The sequence below is a fragment of the Macaca mulatta genome, chromosome 8, assembly GCF_049350105.2.
Source record: "Macaca mulatta isolate MMU2019108-1 chromosome 8, T2T-MMU8v2.0, whole genome shotgun sequence".
In the NCBI taxonomy this organism is placed as follows: domain Eukaryota; kingdom Metazoa; phylum Chordata; class Mammalia; order Primates; family Cercopithecidae; genus Macaca; species Macaca mulatta.
In genome coordinates this window covers 58161013-58186605 of record NC_133413.1, presented here as the reverse complement: position 1 = coordinate 58186605, position 25593 = coordinate 58161013, and the positions used below count along the sequence as shown (strand labels likewise).

General features: G+C 40.3%; 1 protein-coding gene across 48 annotated transcripts in view; it reads right to left on the bottom strand.

Annotated features, from left to right (window-relative positions):
- Positions 1 to 25593, bottom strand: part of SPIDR (scaffold protein involved in DNA repair) — a 481215-nt gene that overhangs the window by 83505 nt on the left and 372117 nt on the right. For 6 of the 48 annotated variants that reach the window (XM_077943630.1, XM_077943631.1, XM_077943632.1 and 3 more), the window contains one exon: positions 16835 to 16952. The exons of the other annotated variants lie outside the window; for them this stretch is intronic. The gene's annotated coding sequence lies outside the window, so the exon portion shown is untranslated. The remainder of the gene's footprint in view (positions 1 to 16834; positions 16953 to 25593) is intronic. 48 annotated transcript variants of the gene reach the window in all.

Sequence of the window (25593 nt, the reverse complement as noted above, 5' to 3'; positions counted from 1 at the left end):
CCTGGCTAATTTTTGTATTTTTGGTAGAGACAGGGCTAGGCCATGTTGCCCAGGCTGGTCTCAAACTCCTGGGCTCAAGTGATCCACCAGCCTCAGCCTCCCAACGTGCTGGAATTACAAGTGTGAGCCACTGTGACCGGCTGAGAAGGGTCTTTTCTTTTTTTTTTTTTTTGAGATGGAGTTTTGCTCTTGTTGATCAGGCTGGAGTGCAATGGTGCGATCTTGGCTCACTGCAATCTCCACCCCATCGGTTCAAGCGATTCTCCCGCCGCAGCCTCCTGAGTAGCTAGGGTTCAGGTGCCTGCCACCACGCCCAGCTAATTTTTTTGTATTTTTAGTAGAGACGGGGTTTCACTACGTTGGCCAGGCTGGTCTCGAACTCCTGACCTCAGGCGATCCATCGGCCTCGACCTCCCAAAGTGCTGGGATTACTGGCATGAGCCACCAAGTCTGGCCAAGAAAGGCCTTTTCCATACTCACACATCATCTTTATTTTAGAAAAATATTGTGTTGCTGAGATTAACAACAACAAAACCCTGCTGCAAGCTTGGTCTTTAAGGAAGACACAAATAAAACCGCTGACACAACTGGTGCCAGTCTAGACTTCGATTTGTTTACTGCCGGTGAATATCGAACTTTTTTTTTTTTTTTTTTTTTTGAGATGGAGTTTCTCTCTTGCTGCCCAGGCTGGAGTGCAATTGCGGGTCTCGGCTCACTGCAACCTCTGCCTCCCAGGTTCAAGCGATTCTCCTGCCTCTGCCTCCTGAGTAGCTGGGACTACAAGCATGCCCACTACGCCCAGCTGATTTTGCATTTTTAGTAGAGACGGGGTTTTTCCATGTTGGTCAGGCTGGTCTCAAACTCCCAACCTCAGGTGATCCGCCCGCCTAGGCCTCCCAAAGTGCTTGGGATTACAGGTGTAAGCCACCACACCTGGCCAAGACATCTTGTAATTTGATAGACGTTTACCCATGGAACAAGTTTTCAAAGATACTTACCTCTTTTGCCTTTTTTTTTTTGAGACAGGGTCTCAATCTGTTGCTCAGGCTGGAGTGCAGTGGCATGATCATGGCTCAGTGTAGCCTCAACCTCCTGAGCTCAAGTGATCATTCCACTGCACTCTCCCAAATAGCTGGGACTAAGGCCTGTGCTAACGTGCCCAGCTAATTTTTAAATTTTTTGTAGAGATGGGGTCTCGCTGTATTGCTCAGGCTAGTCTGGAACTCCTGGGCTCAAGGGATCTTCCTGCCTTCGCTTCCCAAAGTGCTGGGATTGGAGGCAAGAGTCATTGCTTCCAGCCTGCCTTTTTATTAATTGAAACTTTTATTAATTGTAGAATCGCATGCAGTCCTAAGAAATACCACAGAGAGAACCCCTGTACACCTTACCCAGTTACCCCAAGAGTATAAACTATATGTACTAGTAAACAATAATACAATATCACAACTAGGATATTGACATTGATAAAACCTGCCACTCTTTTACTTGGATGTGTGTCACATATTTAGTTTGACAGTTTTATCACCTGTGTAGGATCCTGTACCTTCTACCACAGTCAAAATACTTAACAGTTCCATCACCATAAGGGTCCCTCAGGCTGCCCTTTAATAACTCACCTCCTTCCATCTCCCAACCCTCATGACTAACATCAGAAAAACACTAAACTGTCCTCTCTTCTAAAATTTTGCCATTTCAAAAATGTTATAAAAATTGAATCATCCAGTATACAATTTTTGGGATTGGATTTTTTTTTCCTCAGCACAATTCCCTGGTAATTAAAACAAGCTATTATGCCTTTTATTTTTATATCAGCTTTACTGAGGTATAATTCACATACCATAGAATGGACCTGTTTATATTGTAGCAAAATACACATAAAATAAAATTTACTATTTTAATCCTTTTAAAGTGTACCACAGTGGCATTAAGTATATTCGCAATGTTCTGCAACCATCAGCGCTATCTAATTCCAGGATATTTTTATCATCCCAAAAGGAAACCTCCATCCATCAATTACTCCTATTCTCCCTTCCCCTGAGTCCCTGGCAATAATTGACTGGATTTCTGCCTCTATGGATTTGCCTGTTCTAGTTATTTCACATAAATGGACTCATATGATATGTGGCCTTCTATGCCTAGCTTCTTTTCACTTAGCATGATGTTTTCTAGGTTCACTCATGTTATAGCATGGATCAGTGTTTCATTCCTTTTTGTTGCTGAAAGATATTCCATTACATGGATATATCACATTTATTTATCTTCTATCAGCTGACAGACATTGCAGTTGTTTTGACATTTTTGCATTATGAGTAATGTTGCTATGGAGTGATTGTGTAGAAGTTACATGGACATATGTTTTCAATTCTTAAGAGTATATACCTAGCAGTGGAAATTCTGGGTTATATGGTAATTCCATGTTTAACTTTTTGGGGAACTGCCCCACTGTTTCTCAAAATGGCTGCAACATTTTGCATTCTCATCAGGTAGTGTGCAAAGATTCCAACTTCTCCACATCTGAATTCATCCACACTTAGTATTGTCCTTCTTTTTATTGCCATCCTAGTGACTGTGAAGTAGTATCTCATTGTGGTTTTTATCTGCATTTCCCTAGTATCTAATGATGTTGATCATCATGTGCTTACTGTCCATTTGCATATTTTGAATGTCTATTCAAATTTTTCAACCATCTTTTATTTGGGTATCTTTTTATTGTTGAGTTGTAAGTGTTTTTTACATATTCCAGATACAAGTCCCCTATCAGATTAGTGATTTGCAAATTTGTTTTTTGATGCATTAAAGTTTTTAATTTTGATGAAGTCCCATTTATGTATTTTTTCTTTTGTTTATGATTTTGTTGTCACATCCAAGAAACCATTGCCTAATAATACATAAGGTTAGGAAGATATAGTCCTACATTATCTTCTGAGAAATTTAGTTCTTACGTTAGGTCTGTGATCCATTTTGCAGTAATTTTTGTGCATGGTATGAGGCAGGGGTCCACCTTAATTCTTTTATATGTGGATACCTAGTCATTCCAAAACCACTGATTGGAATGACTCTTCTTTCTCCATTGAATTGCCTGACACCCATGTCAAAACTCAATGGACCAAAAATGTAAGATATTATGCCATTTTAAGAACATATACATCATGACAGTTGTATTAAAAGATAATGTCTTATATGGGTGTAGGTATTAAGAAAGAAAAGAGTCTAAACCTTCTCAAGAAGATCAACCAGAATTTTATCATTGACAAAGAGTTATACGAATGCATCTGTATTTCCTAGGGTACACAGAATAAAATCACTGCTGCATTTATTTAGGTCATGAATACACAGCTAATGTAACTGGCCAGTATCTCTCTTTCTATAGATCTGTTACTTTACCATCATTATGCAGAGATCCCTCTTGAAGAATGCCCCACCGTTCTCCCAGTCACCGAGTCTCAAAACCTGGGAGTACTCTATTTCCTTTCACATCCAGTTGCTGTAACCTGTCCATTTTCCCTCTGCATCACCTTTTTAATATTCTCCTCCTCATCCCCATTGTCATGGTCTTGTCCTTCCTGCCACCTACATGGATTAGGCAGATGATTCCCAACCTGTCTCTTAACCCCTGTTCTTTCCTTTCTTCTAACCTCTCCTGCAGGTTGCTACTACAGTGCTCCTTCTTATTGAATATAGTTAATCATGTCACTCACCTGGCCAGAGAACTTTGGGAGTATCCCAATGGCTCCTGCATGCCTCTTGGTACACACATGGTGGGGTCTAAGATCAAGATGCTACCACGCCCCTATCTATCTTGGCTCCCACCTGTTCCCCTCATAGAATCTGATAGTCCTTGCTACTCCCACTCATCTAGGTATCATTTTTCAAGTCAAACTGAAACTCCATGTCTTGTATGAAGACTTCTCTTATTCTCATGGTGTAAACAATTCTTTTTCCTTTTTTTCTTTGCGTTAAAAAGTGTTTTCTTTCTTTTTTTTTTTTTTTTTTTTGTCTTTTAGTTCTCATCACATTTACTATGTATTATAATAACATGAGGAGATCTTTTCTCTCTCCTGGAAGTTTCTTGAAGGCAGGAATCATATTTCTTATTCCCTATGTACCTGTCAGAGTCCTTAGCTCAGAGACTTATGCATTATAGATAATATATGCTTGTTACACCAAGTTGAGTTAATCAACAGGCATTTATTCACCCTTCATGGGGAAAAGGGACATAAGACATAGTTCCTGCCCTTGGGGACAATATGAGGTAGTTCACAAACCAAAACATATATTGCTACAAAGTATACAAGTGGGAAAGGAAGAACTTAGTGAAGTTGTAAATTAGGACAAGAACAATGAAGAAAAAGAGAGCAAGGAAGGAGGGATCTACACTAAGAAAGTTTATTGCTCAAAATGTGCCATCAGCTCAGCATCCCTGGGCACACTGTGGTCTTATTTTCTCTCATGCATTCCCCAACTGACTACCAAATGAGCAGCCATTTGGTATTCCCACTTTCCCATGCCCATTCATCACTGAAACCCGAGGGGCCAAGGGTTTCTAACTGGGTATAGAGTAAGGAACAAGACATGGGCCTGGAGATGCAGGTTTTGATGGTACCATGGGTAATTTAGTGTCCTACAGCTTCCCTTAGGCCACCAAAGGGCATGTTGGCCCACACAAGAGTCACACAGGCTTTCAGAGGCAGAGTTCTTGGAGGGAATAAAGCCTGTAAACCCTGAGGCTCCACTCCATGGAATGGATTAGCATCCCTCTCCTTAGTCATGAACAGTCTAAGGAGAATGAGAAGACAGTTGCTCATATAGTCTTCAGGCTCTATAGTTCCAGTGTGGGACTGGGCCAGAGTCTAATGAACTGGGTGAGGTGGGGGTAAACCACTACTGTAGTGTTCCTACTGGCACAACAGGAAACACAGCGTTGAATCATCCTTAGGGGATTCGCTTCTGAATCAGGGTTTCACATTCTAAGCTGACTGACCGGCTTGGAAACCAGTCCTGTCTAATGCAATGGCTTATAAATCACCTGTTTTTGTGAAGTATGCATACATGTTCTACCTGCTCTGACCCTACCAAATAAAAAAACAAGCTGCCTTGGCAAATGCATACACATACAAGGCTTTCTTCTTTTTCAAATATCAACGGTAATTTTGTAAATTCTGCAATCCTAAGAAAACCTGTTTTAGGAACAGTATCACTGAGAAATATTAAATTGTTTTGATACATTTTTCAATGAAGTAATTTCAAATTTGAAGACTAACCATATTCAGTTTACTGTACTTAAGACAGCAGACAACGGCCACTTTCAGAAGACAACTCTAGTTCTCAGAGAGAAGGAAGGTTCCTAGGTAGAAATTAGTTTTGTTTCCAGCCAGCCCACCTTGGAACTGCCTGCCGTGCCCAGCTGATGTCCTCCTGCTGCCTGCTCAGCCTGCTCTTTCCACTGGACCTGGGTGCCCAGCAAAACACAGCCTCTAGGATTTTGCTTTGCAGTGGTCACCATGTAACCTAGGTGTATCTCTTCCCTCTCTACACACTGGCTCCAAATGCTCAGTGCAGTCTCTGCTGGGAGCGTATGTCACCCTCTCTTTCCTGCCAACCTTTTGAGAAAGTGTGGGCCTCACAGTTCCATTTGACTGCCTCCTACTCACTTTTCTGATCATTTAAAAAAGTTTTTATTTAATTTCTGACCCGTATTTATTTTTTAAAAATTTCAATGGCTTTTGTAGGTACAAGTAATTTTTGGTTACACAGATTAATTGTATGGTGTTGAAGTCTGAGATTTTGAGGTTTTAGTGCATCCATCACCTAAGTAGTGTACAGTGTACCCAATAGGTAGTTTTTTTATTCTTCACCCTCTCCCACTCTCCCCCATCTGAGTCTCTGCAGTCCATTATATCACTTTGTATGTCTCTGTGTGCTGGCAGCTTAGCTCCCATTTCTAAGTGAGAACATACAGTATTTGGTTTTCCATTCCTGGGTTACTTCATTTAGAATAATGGCCTCCAGCTCCATCCAAGTTGCTGCAAAAGCCATTGTTTTGTTCTTTTTTTATGGCTGAGAAGTATTCCATGGTGTGTATAGTGATTTTTTAAAATCTACTCATTGTGTGATGGATGGTCACTTAGGTTGGTTCCCTATCTTTGTAACTGCGAATTGTGCTGCAATAAATAATATGTGTATAGGTGTCTTTTTTAAAATAATGATTTACTTTCCTTTGGGTAGATACCCAGCAGTGGGAATGTTGAATCAAATGGTAGATCTACTTTTAGCTCTTTAAGGAATCTCTATACTGTTTTCCATAGACCTGTACTAACTTACATTCCCACCAGTAGTGCATAAGCGTTCCCCTTTCACCACATCTGTTCCAGTATCTATTGTTTTTTAACTTTCAAAATAATGTCCATTCTTGAGGGGGTAAGGTGCTATCTCACTGCGGTTTTAATTTGTATTTCCCTGATAATTAGTGATGTTGAGCATTTTTTTTTCATGTTTGTTGGCCATTTGTAAATTGTCTTTTAAGAAATGTCTATTCATGTCATTTGCCAACTTTTTGATGGGATTACTTGTCTCTTTTTTCCTTGCTGATTTGCTTGAGTTCTTTGTAGATTCTAGATATTAGTCCTTTGTCAGATGCATAGTTTACAAATATTTTCTCTCATTCTGTGAGTTGTCTGTTTACTCTGATGATTATTTCTGTTGCTGTGCAGAAGCTTTGTAGTTTAATTAGGTCCCATTTATTTATTTTTTTGTCTTTGTTGTAATTGCTTTTGGGTTCTTAGTCATGAATTTTTTGCTTAAGGGATGTCCAGAAGAGTTTTTCCTGGGTTATCTTCTAGAATTTTTATGGTTTCAGGTCTTAGATTTAAGTCTTTGATCCATCTTGAGTTGATTTTGTATAAGGTGAGAGACGAGGATCCAGTTTCATTCTTCTCCATGTGGCTTTTCAGTTTTCCCATCACCATTGATTAAATAGGGTGTCCCTCCCCTAATTTATGTTTTTATATGCTTTGTTGAAGATCCATTGGCTGTAAGTATTTGGCCTTATTTCTTGGGCTCTTTATTCTTTTTCAGTGGTCTGTGTATCTACTTTTGTATCAGCACCATGCTGATATAAGGTAACTATAGCCTTATAGTATAATTTGAAGTCAGGTAACATGACACCTCCAGGTTTATTCTTTTTGCTTACTATTGCTTTGGCTATTCAGGCTCTTTTTTGGTGCCTATGAATTTTAGGACTGTTTTTTCTAATTCTGTGAAAAATGATGTTGGTATTTTGATATGATTTACATTAAATCTGTAGGTTGCTTTGGGCAGCATGATCATTTTCATGATAGTGATTCTTCCAATCCATGAGATGAGTCGTGTTTACATTTGTTTCTATCATCTATGATCATTTTCAGCAGTGTTTTGCGGTTCTCTTTATCTTTCACCTCCTTGGTTAAGTATATTCCTAGGTATTTTATTTTTTGCAGCTATTGTAAGAAAGACTGGGTTCTTGATTTGATTCCCAGCTTGGTCATTGTTGGTGTATAGCAGTGCTACGATTTGTGTACATTGATTTTGTACTCTCAGACTCTGCTGAATTTGTTTATCAAGTCTAGATGTCTTTTGGAGGAGTCTTTAGGATTTTCTAAGTATACAATCATATGAGTGGAAACAATACCAGTTTGACTTCCTCTTTTCTTATCTGGGTGCCCTTTAATTCTTTCTGTAGCCTGATTGTTCTGGTTAGCACTCCCAGTACTACGTTGAATAGAAGGGTGACAGTGGGCACCCTTGTCTTGTTACAGTTATCAAGGGGAATGCTTTCAGCTTTTCCCCATTCAATATGATGTTGGCTGTGGGTTCGTCATATATGGTTTTTATTACTGTGACGTATGTCCCTTCTATGCCAGGTTTGTGGAGGGTTTCTATCATAAAGGGATGCTGGATTTTATTGAATGCTTTTTCTGCATCTATTAAAATGATCATATGATTTTTGTTTTTATATTTTGTCAATGTGATGTTATCATATTTATTGACTTGTATATGTTAAACCATCCCTTTAAAGTTTTTAATCTCAAGTTTACCAAAAAGTTCTAAATACAGTAAAAATCATGTTTTTTTTCCCCTGAATTATTTGAGGGTAACTTCCTGACATGATACCCCTTCATTCCCAAATACTTTTGTGTGTTTTTCCTACAAATAAGGACTTTTTCCCATATAACCGCTCTACAGCCATAAAAGGAGGACATGAATCCTAATCTTCCCTCCATCTAATCTTCCTACTCACTCATGTTTCACCCATTGCCCTGGTAACGTCCTAGAGCAAAAGGAGATAGTTCAGAATCGGGCTGCATTTAGTTATCATGTCTCTTAATACTCTGCAGTCTGGAATGGTTCCTCAGTCTTTCCTTGACTTTCATAACCCTGACATTTTGTAAGGAAACAGTTCAGGTATTCTGCAGGGTATGAACCCTCATTTTGGGTTTGTCTGATTTCTTCTGATTATGAGATTCAGTTGATGTATCATTGGTAAAAATAACACAGAAGTGATGCTGTGTACTATTTTTTGTTTGTTTGTTTGTTTTGCATTCTTTCCACTTTTTCTTAAGACGGGCTCTTTCTATGCTGCCTAGGCTAGATTACAGTGGTTATTCACAGGAATGATCATTGTGCACTACAACCTCAAACTCCTGGACTCCAGTGATCCTCTCACCTCAGCACCCTGAGTGGCTGGGACTATAGGTTTGCATCCCGGGCTGGCTTCTAATTACATTCTGTGTATTACAATAATTAAATTCTGTGTAATTAAAATAATTACATTATTTTAATTTGTCCCGATACTGATGATGTTCACTTTTGAAAACTTAAGGTGATATCTGTCAGGCTTCTCAACTATAAGTTACTCTTTTTCCTTTTGAAGTTAAAAAACATTATGTGGGAGATACTGTGAAACCGTCTAATATTCTATTCCTTATCAAATTTCCAATTCATTCATTTTCTTAAATTCTTTTTCATTTTTATTTTTCATTTGTTTTTATATCAGTGTGACTCATGGAGTCTTACTGAATGGTTTATAATCCATAACTATCTTTTATTTTGATGCATGAATTGCCCCAGATTTGGCTAGTTGGGGACTCTTTCAAGCTAGCTTTGGTGTCCTTTTTCTTTTTGATGTCCCCATCATTCTTTGAGAACATTCTTACTTTCTAACATAACAAGATTTCAAGGCTCATCTTGTATTTTCTCTCATCCAAACTTGGAATCAGCCACTTTGCCAAGTCCCTTCAGGTATTTAAAAGCTACTATCTGGCACTAGGTGTGCTCATTGCTACTGACGTATCACTGTCCCAGGGCCTCTTAGAACAGCTGGGAAGTGTGTGCACATATACACCCTCTCACACACACTGACTTCTATTCATTCATCCATCCATCTTGAAAATCATGAGTTTGTACTACCCTAATTCTGATCAAACATGACAGGGTTCATTTTACTTTTCTTCCTTTTGATATTTGTGACTCACAGGTCCCTCAACAAATTCAACATGTTTAAAACAAAACACATCATCTTCTCAGCTTTCTCCAACTCTGTTCTCCCTCCTGAATTTTCTGTCTCATTAATGGTACCACCATTCATCTTGTTGCCCAAACCTTAGAATCCTTCTGGATCCCTCCCTTTTCTCCACCTCCCACATCCAATCAGAGTGCGAAGTTGAATTACCTTTCTACCTCTTGGATATCTCCAGTTCTACACCATGTCTTTATCCACCAGCTTGCCCTAATGGAGGACTCAGACTCTCTTGCTTCTCACATAGTCATTTAGAATCACTTCTGCAGGGGTTCCAGAATTTCTAATGGCTTTGTATCACACGTGGAAAAAAACCCAAAGGCCTTATTGTCATGGCTTTTTAGACCTCCTCATGATCAGAGTCCCAACCCTACCCTACCTCTCTGACCTTCATGTATGTGATGCACAGAAACACTGGCCTCCTTGTCATTCCACAAACATGCCAAACAGATCCCTTCTTGCATCCTCAAGTACCAGATCTCCCTGCTGAGATGCTCTCCCTACACATTTATATGACTTACCCATCTCCATTCAAGTATTACCTTCTCAGTGAGGCTTTCCTTGAGTCTTACGTAAAAATAGCAGACCTCCACCTTCACTGTCCCTTATCTTTATTTGAAGTTGTAACCATCATTTCTTTCTTTCTTTTTTTTTGAGACAGAGTCTCACTCTGTCACCCAGACTGGAGTGCAGTGGTGCAATCTCAGCTCACTGCAAACTCCGCTGCCTGAGTTCAAGCGATTCTCCTGCCTCAGCCTCCTGAGTAGCTGAGATTATAGGTGCGTGCCAACACGCCTGGCTAATTTTTGTATTTTTAGTAGAGATGGGGTTTCATCATGTTGGCCAGGCTGGTCTCGAACTCCTGATCTCAGGGATTCCACCCACCTCAGCCTCCCAAAGTGTTGGGATTACAGGCGTGAGCCACTGCGCCTGGTCTTAATTTCTTACATTATATCTATTGGTCTGTGGCCAGTCTTGCCCCAAATAATGGCAGTTCCAATGGTGTATGGATTTATTTATTTATTTTGGCTCTTATTTCTTGCTGTATCCCTAACACCTAGAACAATGCTTGAAACACAGTACGCACACAATAAATATTTGTTGAATGGATAAATGTTTCAGCATGGTCTTCTTAATTATATTACACAGTGGCTTCACATTATATCATGCTGTATGTCATATTCAATTAAATAATTCCCCTACACTGACACTTAGGTTGCTTATATTTTCCCCATTATTATAGGTATTGCTACCATGAAGAGGAACAGTGTTGCTTTTGTTATGTGTACTTTTTTAGTTTTCATGAATTAAATTTCTAGGGAGTACTGGATCAAAGAGTATAACACTATTGCTATATATACTGCTTTCCAAAATATATATAATGTCTAAAAATTTCAAGATAAATAACTATATATAAAGTCCTTTCATTTTTCTGAATAATATATATGACTCAAAATTTAAAGGTATATGGTGACGTTTCCCTCCCTCCAGCTCCCATCCTTCATCTTCTAGTTCCCAGCTACCTCTCACAGATAATCACTGTTACTTGTTTCTCACATATGCTTCTAAAGTTTCTCCGTATATATTCCAGGAATATAGCCCATTTCAAGCATCCCACCATTCCTTCAATGTAACCAATGTCACATATTTTTCTGTGACAGTTCATTGAGTGTTTCCTCATTCTTCTTGTAGTCACATAGAGAGCTGCATGGTATTCCACTACAAGCATGTGCCATAATTTTTAATTTCCTAATGCTGACCTTTATGCCATTTCCACTTGCTATCACAAAGAATGGGGCAAGGAATAAGCTTATATTTCATATATACACAAGTATATCTGTTGGATAAATTCCAAGAAGTAGAAGTGCTGGGTCAAAGAGCTGACCTGTTAAAAATTCACACACACACACATCTGTATATACACATGCCAAGGTGCTCTCTCTGGAGTGGTGACAATGTAATCTCCCTCCACCAAACGAAGAGTGTTTATTGCCTCTCAGCCTCACCAAACAAAAGTTACTAAAATTTTAGATTACTGCAAAATTGGTAGGGGAAAAATAATAGTGTTATTTTAATTCATTTTTTTTAAAATCATGAGACATTGAGCATATTTTCCTTTTATGAACTCTGTATGCATAACCTTTGCCCATTTTTATACTGAGTTGTCAGTCTTCCCTACTAATTTCTATAAGTACCTCATGTACTAGGAAGAGTGGCTCTTTGTAATACAAATTATACATACATATTCTCGATTTGCCATTTAACTTTTAATTTTGTCATGTGGGCTTAATTAATACTTTCTTTTGGATCCATGGATGTTGAATCACAGAAAAAACTTCCACCTCAACATACTTCTCCCACTATTTCTTCTAGAACTTTTACAATTTCAGTTTTTATGTTTAAATCTTTGATTCATTTGGAATCTATCTTGGTGTAAGATTAAAGTATAAATCCAATTCATTTCTTTTTCCAGATGGCTAACCTATTGTCCTTACCCATTTATTGAATGGTTCATCTTTCCCTATTGATTTGAAATGTATTTATTAACTAAATTCCTGTATATATTTGGGACTCTCTATTCCACTGGTCTATCTACTACATTAAGGTGAAAAAAATCCTTTAACTTAAAATTAACCTTAGAAAGTGGCTTTCATTAATTTGTTTCCCATAGCTAGATGTTATTTATCTTACGGTGTTTCTATAAAGACTAGAGAAGATAATTCCTTCCTGGGTCCAGTGCCTGGCCGTCACGTGCTTACCTCTCTCCCCCATTGTAAGTACATATCCAATTCGACTTCTTCAGCTTGGAGTCTTAAAGGTCTCCACTTCAACAAGGCCATCACTAGAACTCTGGCCTCCCCCAGTCACCCCTCACCTCAATAACCACCATACCACCACCAGTCCAACAACTTCACAGTCATCCTTGAGACCCCACTTCCTATCATCCCACATCCAATTTTTAGCTGGTACTGTAAACCATATCTCTAAAACAGACCCTGAACCTTTCGCTTTTCACCATAAGCACTCTGGTCCAGGTCGTCAGTCTGACCTGGCTGGATTTTTGAAATGGCCTAACTTGTTTCCTGTTCCTACTCTTGTACCTCCACATTCCATTTGATCTGGAGCAGCTGATGTGATCTTTTCAAAGCACAGATTGGATCACATGTATCTCATGCTGAAAACCTTAAAGGCTTCTCACTGTCCTTGGAACGAAGTCTGAACTTCTGGCACCTGGCTCTTCTCTGTGCTAAGCATCTGTCTCAGCCCCTGGGTTCTCTACATCCCAGGTACACTGGCCTCTCCTCTGCTCCTAGAACACACCAAGTCCATCCTTTTCTTTGCAATAGCTGGTGTCTTTGTGTGGAAAGTGTGTCTCCTGGAGCTTTTCATGGCTGACTCCACTTCATCCGTTAGGTTTCACCTTGAAGCTCTCCCTCCTCAGCTTCCCCTCACTGCTCATTCCAAGGTGACCTTGATGCTCCTACCCAGGTTACTCCATATCATGGCACACAGTGTTATGTCTCATAATAATTGGGAGTGCTTTTTTAGCACTTAGCATTTACCATGTACCAGGACCTGTTCTAAGTGCTTTGTGACTATTATCTCATTAATATATCAATCACATAAGGAGATACCATCATAACCACCGTTTTACAAATGAGAAAAGCAAAGCATAAGGTAATCTGTCCAAGGTTACCTGGCTACAAACCAATTGAAAATGATCTTATTTACTTTATTCTGGAGAGCTAGCCCCTTGTCTGTTTTGTTCATTGCTCTATATTCCTAAACCCAACATGAGGAGGTGCTCCATAATTTTGTGATGCCTAGCAAGCACTCAGTAAATGAAGGTAACACGGTTACCTCATCATCACAGAATGTGCCACATGAAACACCTTGCGTGATAGTGGGGCACAGCTAAGAAGGAGAGAGACCTGACATCAGCTTCCATTCAGATTTATGCAGTGCTTGGCTGTCCTACCTAACCCTCCCTGCCAGGTATGTAAGTAAGGGGATGCCTAGGGAGGCAAACAGTGGAGCCTGCAATCCCCAGGGCCCTTCTTCCTTGATAAACACCACAGGACTGGCTTGGCCATGTGGCTAAGCTTGGGTGTGAGGTGGAGTGACTGCTAAGGACCAGCCACCAGCACTCCATCTTCACAGCAGCCAGGACAGACCGAGGGTGGAATGCAGAGGTTCCAGGACAGACTGAGGGTACAGCCCATAGGTTCCGGAAATGTGAATACCATACCCTATGCCTCTGTTGACAATGTTTAAACAGTGTGTAGTTAAAAAGCATTTACATGTCACTAACTATATGAATGACCTCAAAAAGGTGTATCTAGTTGAACAAAACATAACATAAAAAGACCCAATCTCTAGTAATATTCTACAGTCATGATCAAATATAGCTGAATTTCTATTTCATGAGGGCAGGAATGAAAGTCTTTCCATTTTGAATAATAGTGTTCATATTAAAGCTTTTGAATACACAGTTTAGGTTTTTCATGGCAAATGCTTTTTTGTGTATATAATATACATAGGAAATATTCCACTAACTATTGAGTTGCAACTTTCTCTAAAACAGAAGTTGCAGTCAGGCACAGTGGCTCATGCCTGTAATTCCAGCACTTTGGGAGGTCAAGGTGGGAGGATCACTTGAGCCTAGGAGTTTGAGATCAGGCTGGGCAAGATGATGAAACCCCATCTCTAGAAAACAACAACAACAACACTAACCAGGTGTGGTGATATGTGACTTAAGTCCCAGCTACTCTGGAGGCTGAGGTGGGAGGATCGCTTGAGCATGGGAGACTAAGGCTGCAGTGAGCTGTGATTGCACCACTGCACTCCAGCCTGGGTAAGAGAGCAAGACTGTCTCAAAACAAACAAATAAAAAATTAAAATAAATAAAATAGAAGTTGCAGTTATAGAAGTATGGCAAATACTACAGAATGCAGACTAGACGGTAAAGAATTATACCTATTAATCATCTGAATATTACAATTTTCAGACTTTAGATATGGACTGAATTTGACTTAAAATACATTCAGTTAAAAAAAAAAAAGCATCCCACAGTTGTGTAGGTATTATTCATGTTTTAAGGCCTTTATAAACCTCGACAGTTATCTAGGTATAAGAAGTTAGCTGAGAAGACTAAATATACTAACAATGATTTCAATGCAGTAGAACAAAGTAGAATCAATTAAAATAATCCAGATTCAATCCATAAGAGTCCATATGCTAGAATCCGTATGTATGATTAAGATCTTTATAATTTCCCAAATTTGAAAAATATTGCAATATCTGTGCATGTTCCTGCCTTCTATCAAATCCCATTTTTTTTCCCGTTTATTTATTTAGAGACAGGGTCTCACTCTGTTGCCATCATGGCTCACTGCAGCCTTGAGCTCCTGGCCTCAAACGATCCTCTTGCCTCAGTCTCTCAAATAGCTAAGACTAGAGCACGCGCCATCATGCCCCGCTAATTTTTAAATTTTTAGTAGAGACGGGGTCTCACTTTGTTGCCCAGGCTGGTCTCAAACTCCCGGCTTCAAGCAATCCTCCTGCCTCCCAAAGTGCTGGGATTAAAGGGATAAGCCACTGTGGCCAGCCCACAGTTGCTTTTCAACCTTTCCTAAAGTTTCCTCTTTTATTGGTGAGCTTTTTTGAATACGAAAAACATTAACACTTTAAAAGAGTTTATGACAGGTCCCAAAGAAGTCAGCGGGGCTGTCCTGACCTATAAATCCTGGGCCTCAGAGTGCAGGTTCACTCACTGGCCTCACATAGCAAGCACATGTCAAATTCTTTTTTATTTTTTTTTGAGACGGAGTCTTGCTCTGTTGCCCAGGCTGGAGTGCAGTGGCGCGATCTTGGCTCACTGCAACCTCCGCCTCCCGGGTTCACGCCATTCTCCTGCCTCAGCCTCCTGAGTAGCTGGGACTACAGGTGCCCACCACCAGGCCCAGCTAATTTTTTGTATTTTTAGTTTAGTTTTACTATGTTAGCCAGGATGGTCTTGATCTCCTGACTTCATGATTCGCCTGCCTCGGCCTCCCAAAGTGCTGGGATTACAGGTGTGAGCCACCGCGCCCGGCCACATGTTAAATTCTTGACCCACAAAGTCACTGCTCCGTATACACAGTGCCCACCTTCACAGCATCCTCACCCAAGGCCTTCAATGCAAATCCTTGAATGCCAGGGCTGCTCCCACACATGGCAGAGCGCACTCTGGCTGGAATACCATGCCAGGGCCCGAGGCTCTGCACAGCTCTGTTGCCACTGTTAGTCCCCATCAGGATGTAAGTAGGTGAAGCGTACCTTCCCAGAGTGCTGGCTTTCTTCCCTCTGCTCAGTTCACCACTGAGCACCCAGAAGTTTAGGGAATTCAGTGTTGTCTCAACTAGTTCTTACGCATGGTAGGCTGGGTAAGATGTAGCAGTCAGCTGGGCTTCTGTGTCAGGCAGTATGTGGCCAAGTTTCCCTGCTTCAGTTGGTCTATCCCTTGAGTGTTCATCCTCCTCCCTTGAGGCTGCAGGGGAACCCAGCAGCACTCCAGTCACATGTGGCATTCCTTCATGCTTGTGTTAGTAACACCACCTTTTACTTAAGTTTCAAGAACTGTTAAAGCTTAGCATTATTACTATAAGTACTTACTACCCACTCTCATTAAACATATATTTGTAATGGCCATACTGTTTTAAAACGTCTCATCTACAGTAGGCACTCAAGTAAATGCATCGAATTGAATCTTGCTTGAGATTTAGAGCAGGAATCAGTAACAAATCTTATATCACAGAAATAAAAAATATTCAAAAATAACACAAGTTCATGCTTGGATACAGCAAGTAGTACAGAGAAAAGTCAAAATTGATTCGTCTGGCTGGGCACAGTGGCTCACACCTGTATCACCAGTGCTTTGGGAGGCCAAGGCTAGAGTATGGCTTGAGGACAGGGGTTAAAAATTAACTAATCTTATTTATTTAATTTCTTAGTGTTTGCAATATCTATTTGCATTAAGATTTGCTTATTTAAAAACATTTTAAAGTATACCTCAAATATGCATACCCTTTTCAGCATGTAATTAAAAATTTCCTTTTAAAAATCACAGTTCGGCCAGGCGTGGTGGCTCACGCCTGTAATCCTAGCGCTTTGGGAGGCCGAGGTGGGCAGACTGCCTGAGCTCAGGAGTTCAAGACCAGCCTAGGCAACACAGTGAAACTCCGTCTCCACTAAAATACGAAAAAAAAAAAAAAAAAAAAAGCTGGGTGTGGCAGTGTGTACCTATAGTTCCAGCTACTTGGGAGGCTGAGGCAGGAGAACTGCTTGAACCCTGGAGGTGGAGGTTGCAGAGAGCCAAGATCACACCACTGCACTCCAGCCTGGGCAAAGGAGCGAGGCTCTGTCTCAAAAACAACAACAAAAAACAAACAAAAAATCATAGTTCAATGGTTGTAGTGCATAGCACAAAATTTTATACTTTTAATACTTATTACCAAGTAATACGTATAAAAATATTTGGACTTTGAATTCTTTTAAAAAGGCAGAACATTAAGTTAAAGGACAAAACATTTTTTCCGCACGCCACCCTCTATCTTTTTATATGCTACATTCTACAGCTAATGGCATGCTAAAATGAAATTTTAGGACTGTGGGACTTTGTTGTTATTCTCTGCTTTGTTCATATGTTTTTACTTCTCTCTTCCTAAGAGTTCTTTCTAACTCTTTTGGTGGATATGAAGGAGTCCAATCGTCTTCTATGGGCCTTCCTAACTCCAGAGGCCAGACAGCACACTCTACCCATCTCAGGTTCCCCTGTGACTTGGGACCTGTCAATCAGAGCAGAGGGCCTAACTGTGCTACTTCTGCCAGCAGGCATAACATTAACAAAAGAACTCAGGGTGTTGGCCAACAGCTCTGCAGCATTAAATGGCAGGAATGGGGCATCTAGTGTGTTGATTCAGCTTGCAGCCCACACTAAGTGGTTCGAAAGCTGGAAGGCAACAGCTTCGGGGGTCATGCAGTTCCCTTCTGTCGGCTGTGGCTCTGGGGATGCAGGTGAGCTGACTTGCCATATTTCTGGTTGTATTAATAGAAGAGGCAGCAGCTTCCACAGCAGTGTTGCTTAAAAGTCACTTAAAATCCATTAATAAATCTCTCTCTCTTTTTTTTTTTGGTCACCCAGGCTGGAGTGCAATGGTGCAATCTTGGTTCGCTGCAACCTCTGCCTCCTGGGTTCAAGTGATTCTCCTGCCTCAGCCTCCCGAGTAGCTGGGACTACAGGTGTGCAACAGTAAGCCCGGCTAATTTTTGTATTTTTAGTAGAGAGGGGTTTCACCGTGTTGGCCTGGCTGGTCTTGAACTCCTGACCTCAAGTGACCCACCCGCCTCAGCCTCCCAAAGTGCTGGGATAACAGGCATGAACCACCTCACCTGGCCAATAAATCTCCTGTTTAAGTTGGATAGTAAAGATTCGTCACTGAGCCTGACACATTCAATATGTAGTCGAATATGACAATTCCACATCCAACATTTGATATGTGGAAGTGAAGTTATAGGGTAAAGGAAGGCCAGACACTCTTCCCTAGATAAATCAACAACTACAACGTAAAAGTCATAAACAAAATCATGAACAAATCCAACAATTTGGTGTCCATTTTTATCCAGAAATAATGTATCTCTCTGTGAGACAAGTGAAATAAGGAGTGAATCATTTCACTTACCTAGTCTAGAAATCCCTAGAGAGCAGACTTAATTAATTTGCTACACTGAGGTATTTTAATATATATTCATTGTTATGACTTATGCAACAAAACATTTTTTATAATGTGTGAAGAACTACAGAACTTCTCCATGGGAGTCACACATACAACAAAGGAGTGCACATGGATGATTCCACCTTCCCTCCCATGTACTGTTAGTGTCATTTTACCAAAGACAACCATAACTAGAACACTCCTTAGCTAGCATACCAAACTTTTATAAAAACAGAAATTCGGAGGCTAAAAGAAAGCTTTTACTATTTGACAAATGGTAGTTAAAATACTTAGTTCCTATCTAGCCAAACAATATTTTAAGAAGTATTTGAGAATGCACATTCTTTCAATACCATTATCACTGATCATAGAAGCCATGGTATCTAGGCACCAGAGACTCATAAAAAGAATGGTGAATCATTCAGAGAGCCTTATTTTGAATAGGAACCGTTCATGCAGATGATATCCTGAAATGATTTAGATTATGTGATAATGCTGGCATGTAGTTAAGAAGCCTGGAGAGGAGATAAAGGAAGAGTGAGGCCCATCAGGGATCTGGAATGGCACAGGGAGTTACTGAGAATGACAGAAGTCCTCACACTATCTCGTCCAGAAATACTTCATGAAGGCAGTAAATGATAAAAATATTGTCTGTGGAGATAGGATACCAGGGATACTGAAAAATGAGCAAGAGGAAAGAAATAGCAAATTAGTAAACAACTAAAGTCTATGTATAGAACAGTTTAGAGAAAAGGACTTTGTCCTGGGGCTATAGAAGCTTTCCCAGTAGCAAGAGTTATATATCAAACATTCCACAACAGAGCATTCATACTTCTAAAGTCTCTATCTGGCCATGACTACCAATGCTAGTATCAACTCTATGGTTTAAAATGCATTTGGGCTGGGTATGGTGGCTCACGCCTGTAATCTCAGCACTTTGGGAGGCTGAGGGAAGAGAATCTCTTGAGTTCAGGAGTTTGAGACCAGCCTGGGCAATAGTGAGACCCCGTCTCTATTTAAAATAAATAAATAAATAAATAAATTGCACTTGTATTTCCTTCATCTTCTTGTACTTCTTGGTATCTAATACCATTCTTGAAAAAAGGGAGCCAGGTCTCCTTGGAAAAATGGCTGATTCCGAGATGAGCACAGAAAATATACAAGATGAGCCTAGAACATCTTATAGTGCCAGAGAGCAAAGAAGTACTCAAAACAAAACAAAACAGAACACTCAAAATTATGGGAGTGTATCAAAGGGATATAGACATCAACTGAAATAACTCCAAGGGAAAGAAAACTGGAACAATCTGAGCAAAAAAATAAAATAGTATTGGATTACAACTCAAAGTGTAAAATAAATATGCACAAGTCCATAGTGATATAAATAATTGAAAAAAAAAAAAGTAGAGAAGAGACAAATCTCACATGCAGAGGAATTCCAAATAACGGCTCCACCATCACAGAAGGGGATCAGAGCTCTCTGTTTCTCAGATGTACATTGTGTATGATGGCTTCCTTCCAAAGACTTCAGGATGGAAAGGAGGAAAAAGTACAGTAACTTCACAGTGCAGGAACCTGACAAGTACTACCTCAGCCAGGGGATCAAGGAAAGCATCAACAGCAAGAACTCGTGTTGACAGTGTGTACATTGGATATGACATGATGAAAACTGTACTTTATCATGTGGTCTTCCTCCTAAGAACACATAACTCACATAACTCCAATCTCATCATATGTAATAAATCAGACAAATTCCAGTTAAGGAGATTTCTTTCTTTTTTGAGAAAAAGTCTTGCTCTGTCACCCAGGCTGGAGTGCAGTGGCACCATCTTGGCTCATGGCAACCTCTGCCTCCTGGGTTTAAGCAATTCTCCCACCTCAGCCTCCTGAGTAACTGGGACTACAGGTGTGCGCCACCACGCCTGGCTAATTTTTGTATTTTTAGTAGAGAAGGGATTTCACCATGTTGGCCAGGCTGGTCTTGAACTCTGGGCCTCAAGTAATCCATCCCCCTTGGCCTCCCAAAGTGCTGAGATTGCAGGCGTAAGCCACTGCACCCAGCACAGTTAAGGAGATTCTACAAAACACCAAACACTCCTCAAAACTGTTAAAGTCATAAAGAAGCCTCAAAAGTTGTGACAGCCAAGAGGAGTCTGAGGAGACATGGCAACTGAGTATAATGTGGTGTCCTGAATGGGATCCTAGAGCAGAATTAGGTAACACTAGGTAAACACTAAGGAAATGTGAATAAAGTACTTTAGTTCATTAAAAAATCACATCTACGTGCATTCCAAAAGTAGAATATATTTGTGTTGGACATACTATTTGAGTCTATGTCGACAAAGGTAAACGTCTGTCAATTCCAGCATCCCTCACCCTCCTGCGGAGGCCCCTGGTTGAGATTTGGTCCCTCAGAAGGAACAGTACTCTCATGACAGGCATGATTATCTTACTGTTCTGTCACTAGTAAATGTTTCCAAATAGCTGAAATTTTAGACAATCTCTTTCTCTCTTTTTTTTTTTTTTTTTTTTTTGAGACAGGGTCTTGCTCTGTTGTTTAGGCTGGAGTGCCGTGGTATGATCATGGCTCGCTGCAGCACTGAACTCCCAGGCTCAAGTGATCCTTACACCTCAGCCTCTCAAGTAGTATATTTTTCTTAGAGATGTGGTCTCACTATGTTGCCCAGGCTGGTCTTGAACTCCTGGGCTCAAGTGGTCCTCCAGTCTTGGCCTCCCAAAGTGCTGGGATTACAGATATAAGCCACCTTGTCAACCAACTATCTCATTTCTTAGTACAGGCATACCTTAGAGAGCATGTTTGGTTCCAGACCACTGCAATAAAGCAAGTATCACAATAAGGCAAGTCACACACATTTTTTGGTTTCCCAGTGCATATAAAAGTTATGTTTACACTATACTATAGTCTACTAAGTGTGCAATAACATGTCTCAAAGAGTACATACAATAAGAAAACACTTTACTGCTAAAAAATGCTCATGACCATCTGAGCCTTCAGTGATTTGTAATCTTTTTACTCATAAAGGGTCTTGCCTCAATGTTGATGGCTGCTGACTGGTCAGGGTGGTGGTTGTTTAAGTCTGAGGTGGTGGTGGCAATTTCTTAAAATAAGACAACAATGGGCCGGGTGCAGTGGCTCATCCCTGTAATCCCAGCACTTTGGGAGGCTGAGGCGGGAGGATAATGAGGTCAGGAGATCGAGACCATCCTGCTAACACAGTGAAACCCCATCTCTACTAAAAATACAAAAAAGTAGCCCGGCGTGGTGGTGGGTGCCTGTAGTCCCAGTTACCTGGGAGGCTGAGGCAGGAGAATGGCACGAACCCGGGAGGTGGAACTTGCAGTGAGCCGAAATGGCACCACTGCACTCCAGCCTGGGCGACAGAGCAAGACTCTGTCTCAAATAAAAACAAAACAAAACAAAAATAAAAACAAAAACAAAAAACAACAAAAAGATAACAATGATGTTTGCTGAGATGACTAACTCTCTTTCATGAAAGATTTTTCTATAGCATGCGATACTGTTTGACAGCATTTTAACCACAGTAGAACTTCTTTCAAAATGGGAGTCAATCCTCTCCAACCCTGCCTCTGCTTTATCATCCATGTTTATGTAATATTCTAAATCCTTTATTGTAATTTTAACAGTGTTCACAGTATTTTCACCAGGAGTAGATTCCATCTTAATAAAATACTTTTTTTGCTCATCCATAAGAAGTAACTCCTCATCCCATTCAAATTTTATCATGAGATTGCAGCAATTCAGTCACATCTTCAGGCTCCACTTCTAATTCTAATTTTCTTGCTATTCTACCACATATTCAGTTCCTTCCTCCACTGAGGAAGTTCTGAAGTCCAGAACCCCTCAAAGTCATTCATGAAGGTTGGAATCAACTTGCAAACTCCTATTAATATTGAGATTTTGACCTTTTCCCATTAATCATAAACGTGGTTTTTTAAAATTTTAAATTCAGGGGGTATATATGCAGGTTTGTTACACGGGTATATTGCGTGATGCTGAAGTTTGGGCTTCTAATGATCCCATCACCCAAGCAATGAAAGTACTATCTGATAGGTAGTTTTTCAAGCCTTCCCTCTGCGGTTGCTTCCCCGCTTTTGGAATCCCCAGAGTTTATTGTTCTCTTTGTGTCTGCGTATACACAATGTTAACTCCAACTTATAAATGAGAATATGTGGTGTTTGGTTTTCTGTTTCTGCATTAATATTGTTTAGGATAATGGCGTTCAGGTGCATCCACACTGCTGCAAAGGACACAATTTTGTTCTTTTTTATGTTTGCAATGACTGTTTCTAATGGCATCTAGAATGGTGAATTCTTTCCGAAAGGTTTTCAATTTACTTTGTCCAGATCCATCAGAGGAATCCTTGTAAATAGCAGTTATAGCCTTACGAAATACATTTCTTCAATTACTCCTTTATCCATGGGCTGCAGAATGAATATTGTGTTAGCAGGCATGAAAACAACATTCATCTCCCTGCACATCTCCATTAAAGCTCTTGAGTGACCAGGTACATTGTCAGTGAGCAGTAACATTTTGAAAGGAATCTTTTTTTTTTTTTCCTTTCTGAACAGTAGGTCTCAACAGTGGGCTTAAAATATTCAGTAAACCATGTTGTGAAAAGGTGTGAGGGCATCTAGGTTTTGTTCTTCCATTTATAGAGCACAGGCTGAGTAGATTTAACATTATTATCATTACTGTTTTTCTTTAGAGACAGGGTCTCACTCTGTCGCTCAGGCTGGTGTGCAGTGGCACAATCACAGCTCACTGACTCGAACTTATGGGCTCAAGTGATCCCCTTGCCTTAGCTTTCTGAGTAGCTGAGGCTACAGATACACAACATGATACCTGGCCAGCTTTAAAATTTTTTTGTAGAGATGGGGTCTCACTATGTGACCCAGGCTGCTCTTGAATTCCTGGCCTCATGGCATTCTCCTACCTCAGCCTCCCAAAGTTCTGGGATTACAGGCACGAACCATCTATGCCCAGCCCGATTTAACATAATTCTTAAGGTCACTAGGATTTCTGGAATGGTAAATGGGTATTTGCTTCAACTTAAAGTCACCAGCTACATTAGTTTCTAAGAAAAGAGTCAGCCTATCCTTTGAAGTTTGATGCCAGGTATTGACTTCTCCTCTCTAGATATGCAAGTTCTAGATGCCATCTTTTTCCAACAGAAGGCTGTTTTATCTGCATTGAAAATCTTTTGTTGAGTGTGGCTATCTTCATCAAGTATCTTAGGTAGGTCTTCTGGGTAACTTGTTGCTGCTTCTCTATCAGCACTTGCTGCTTCACTCTGCACTTTTATGTTATGGAGATGGCTTCTTTCCTTAAACCTCATGAACCAACTTCTGCTGGCTTCATACTTTTCTTCTAAAGCATCCTTACCTCTCTTAGCCTTCACAGAATTGAAGAGAGTTAGGATCTTGCTCTGGATTAGGCTTTGGCTTAAGGGAATGTTGTAGCTGGTTTGATCTTCTATTCAGACCACTAAACCTTTTTTCATATTAGCAATAGACCCATTTTGCTTTCTTATCATTTATGCATTCACTGGAGAAGCACTTAATTTCAAGAACTTTTGCTTTGCAGTCACAACTTAGCTAACTGCTTATTTTATTCTTTTTGAGACGGAGTCTCGATCTGTTGCCCAGTCTGGAGTGCAGTGGCGCGATCTCAGCTCACTGCAAACTCCACCTCCTGGGTTCACGCTATTCTCCTGCCTCAGCCTCCTGAGTAGCTGGGTCTACAAGCGCCCGCCACAACGCCTGGCTAATGTTTTGTATTTTTCAGTAGAGATGGGGTTTCACCGTGTTAGCCAAGATGGTCTCGATCTCCTGATCTCATGATCTGCCCGCCTCAGCCTCCCAAAGTGCTGGGATTACAGGCATAAGCCACCGTGCCTGGACAACTTGGCTGTTTAATGCAAAGGTCTAGCTTTTGATCTGTCTTGGCTTTTGACATGCCTTCCCCACTAAGCTTAATCACTTCCAGTTTTTTATTTCGAGGCCACCAAAGAGGGAGAGAGATGGAGGAACAGCCAGCTGGTAGAAGAGTCAGAACACACACATTTGCTGATTAAATTTGGCATTTAATATAGGTGTGGTTGGTGGTGTCCTGAAACAATTACAATAGCAACATAAAAGATCACTGATCACAGATCATCATAACAGATAATAATAATGAAGGAATTTGAAATACTACGAGAATTACCAAAATGTGATAGAGACATGAGGTGAACACATGCTGTTGGAAAAATGACACTGATAGAACTGCTTGATGCAGGGTTGCCACAAACCCTCAAGTAGTAAAAAAAATGCTCTATCTGCAAAGTGCAGTAAAGTGAAGCATAATAAAGTGAGCCATGCCTGTATAGCATTCACAAATTACTGCAAAGCTTTTCTGACTAAAGTTCTCTACATATAAGGAAATAGTTACCTCTGTGGGTGGGTTTCCTTATCCAAGGCTACACAAAAAGCCAACATGTATGTCTGCCCAATTTTCACCCACTGGGAAGCAGGTAAGCATGTCAGCTTTCTCCTTCCTCCCAGAGTTCAGAAGCACCTTCACCCAAATATCCTCTTCTTAGGGTAATCTGTTCTTTTTTAAGTTTTTTAGAGACAGGGTCTTGCTATGTTGCCCAAGCTGGAGTACACTGCCTATTCATAGGCACGATCATAGGGTACCACAGACTCAAACAATTGCTTCAAGTGATTCTCTGACCTCAGCCTCCTGATAGATGGGACTACAGGTGCCACTGCGCCTGGCAAGGGCAATCTGTTTTTTGATGCTTGGTTATAGTTCTTCCACAGTTTGTTTATTTTTTAAAATTTTGAGGGTACATAGAAGGTATACATATTTATGGGGGTACAAGGGATATTTTGATACAGGCATACAACACTTAATAGTCACATCAGAGTAGATGGGATATCCATTACCTCAAGCATTTATCCTTTCATTGTGTTACAAATAAGCCAATTTAATCTTTTAGTTATTTTATTTATTTATTTATTTATTTATTTATTTATTTATTTATTTTTGAGACAGAGTCACTCTGTCACCTAGGCTGGAGTGCAGTGGCGCGATCTCGGCTTACTGCAACCTCCACCTCCCAGGTTCAAGCAATTCTTGGGCCTCAACTTCCCAAGTAGCTGGGATTATAGGCAGGTGCCACCATGTCCAGCTAATTTTTCTATTTTTTTTTCTTTTGTTTTTTTTAGTAGAGACAGGGTTTCACCATGTTGGTAGCCTCC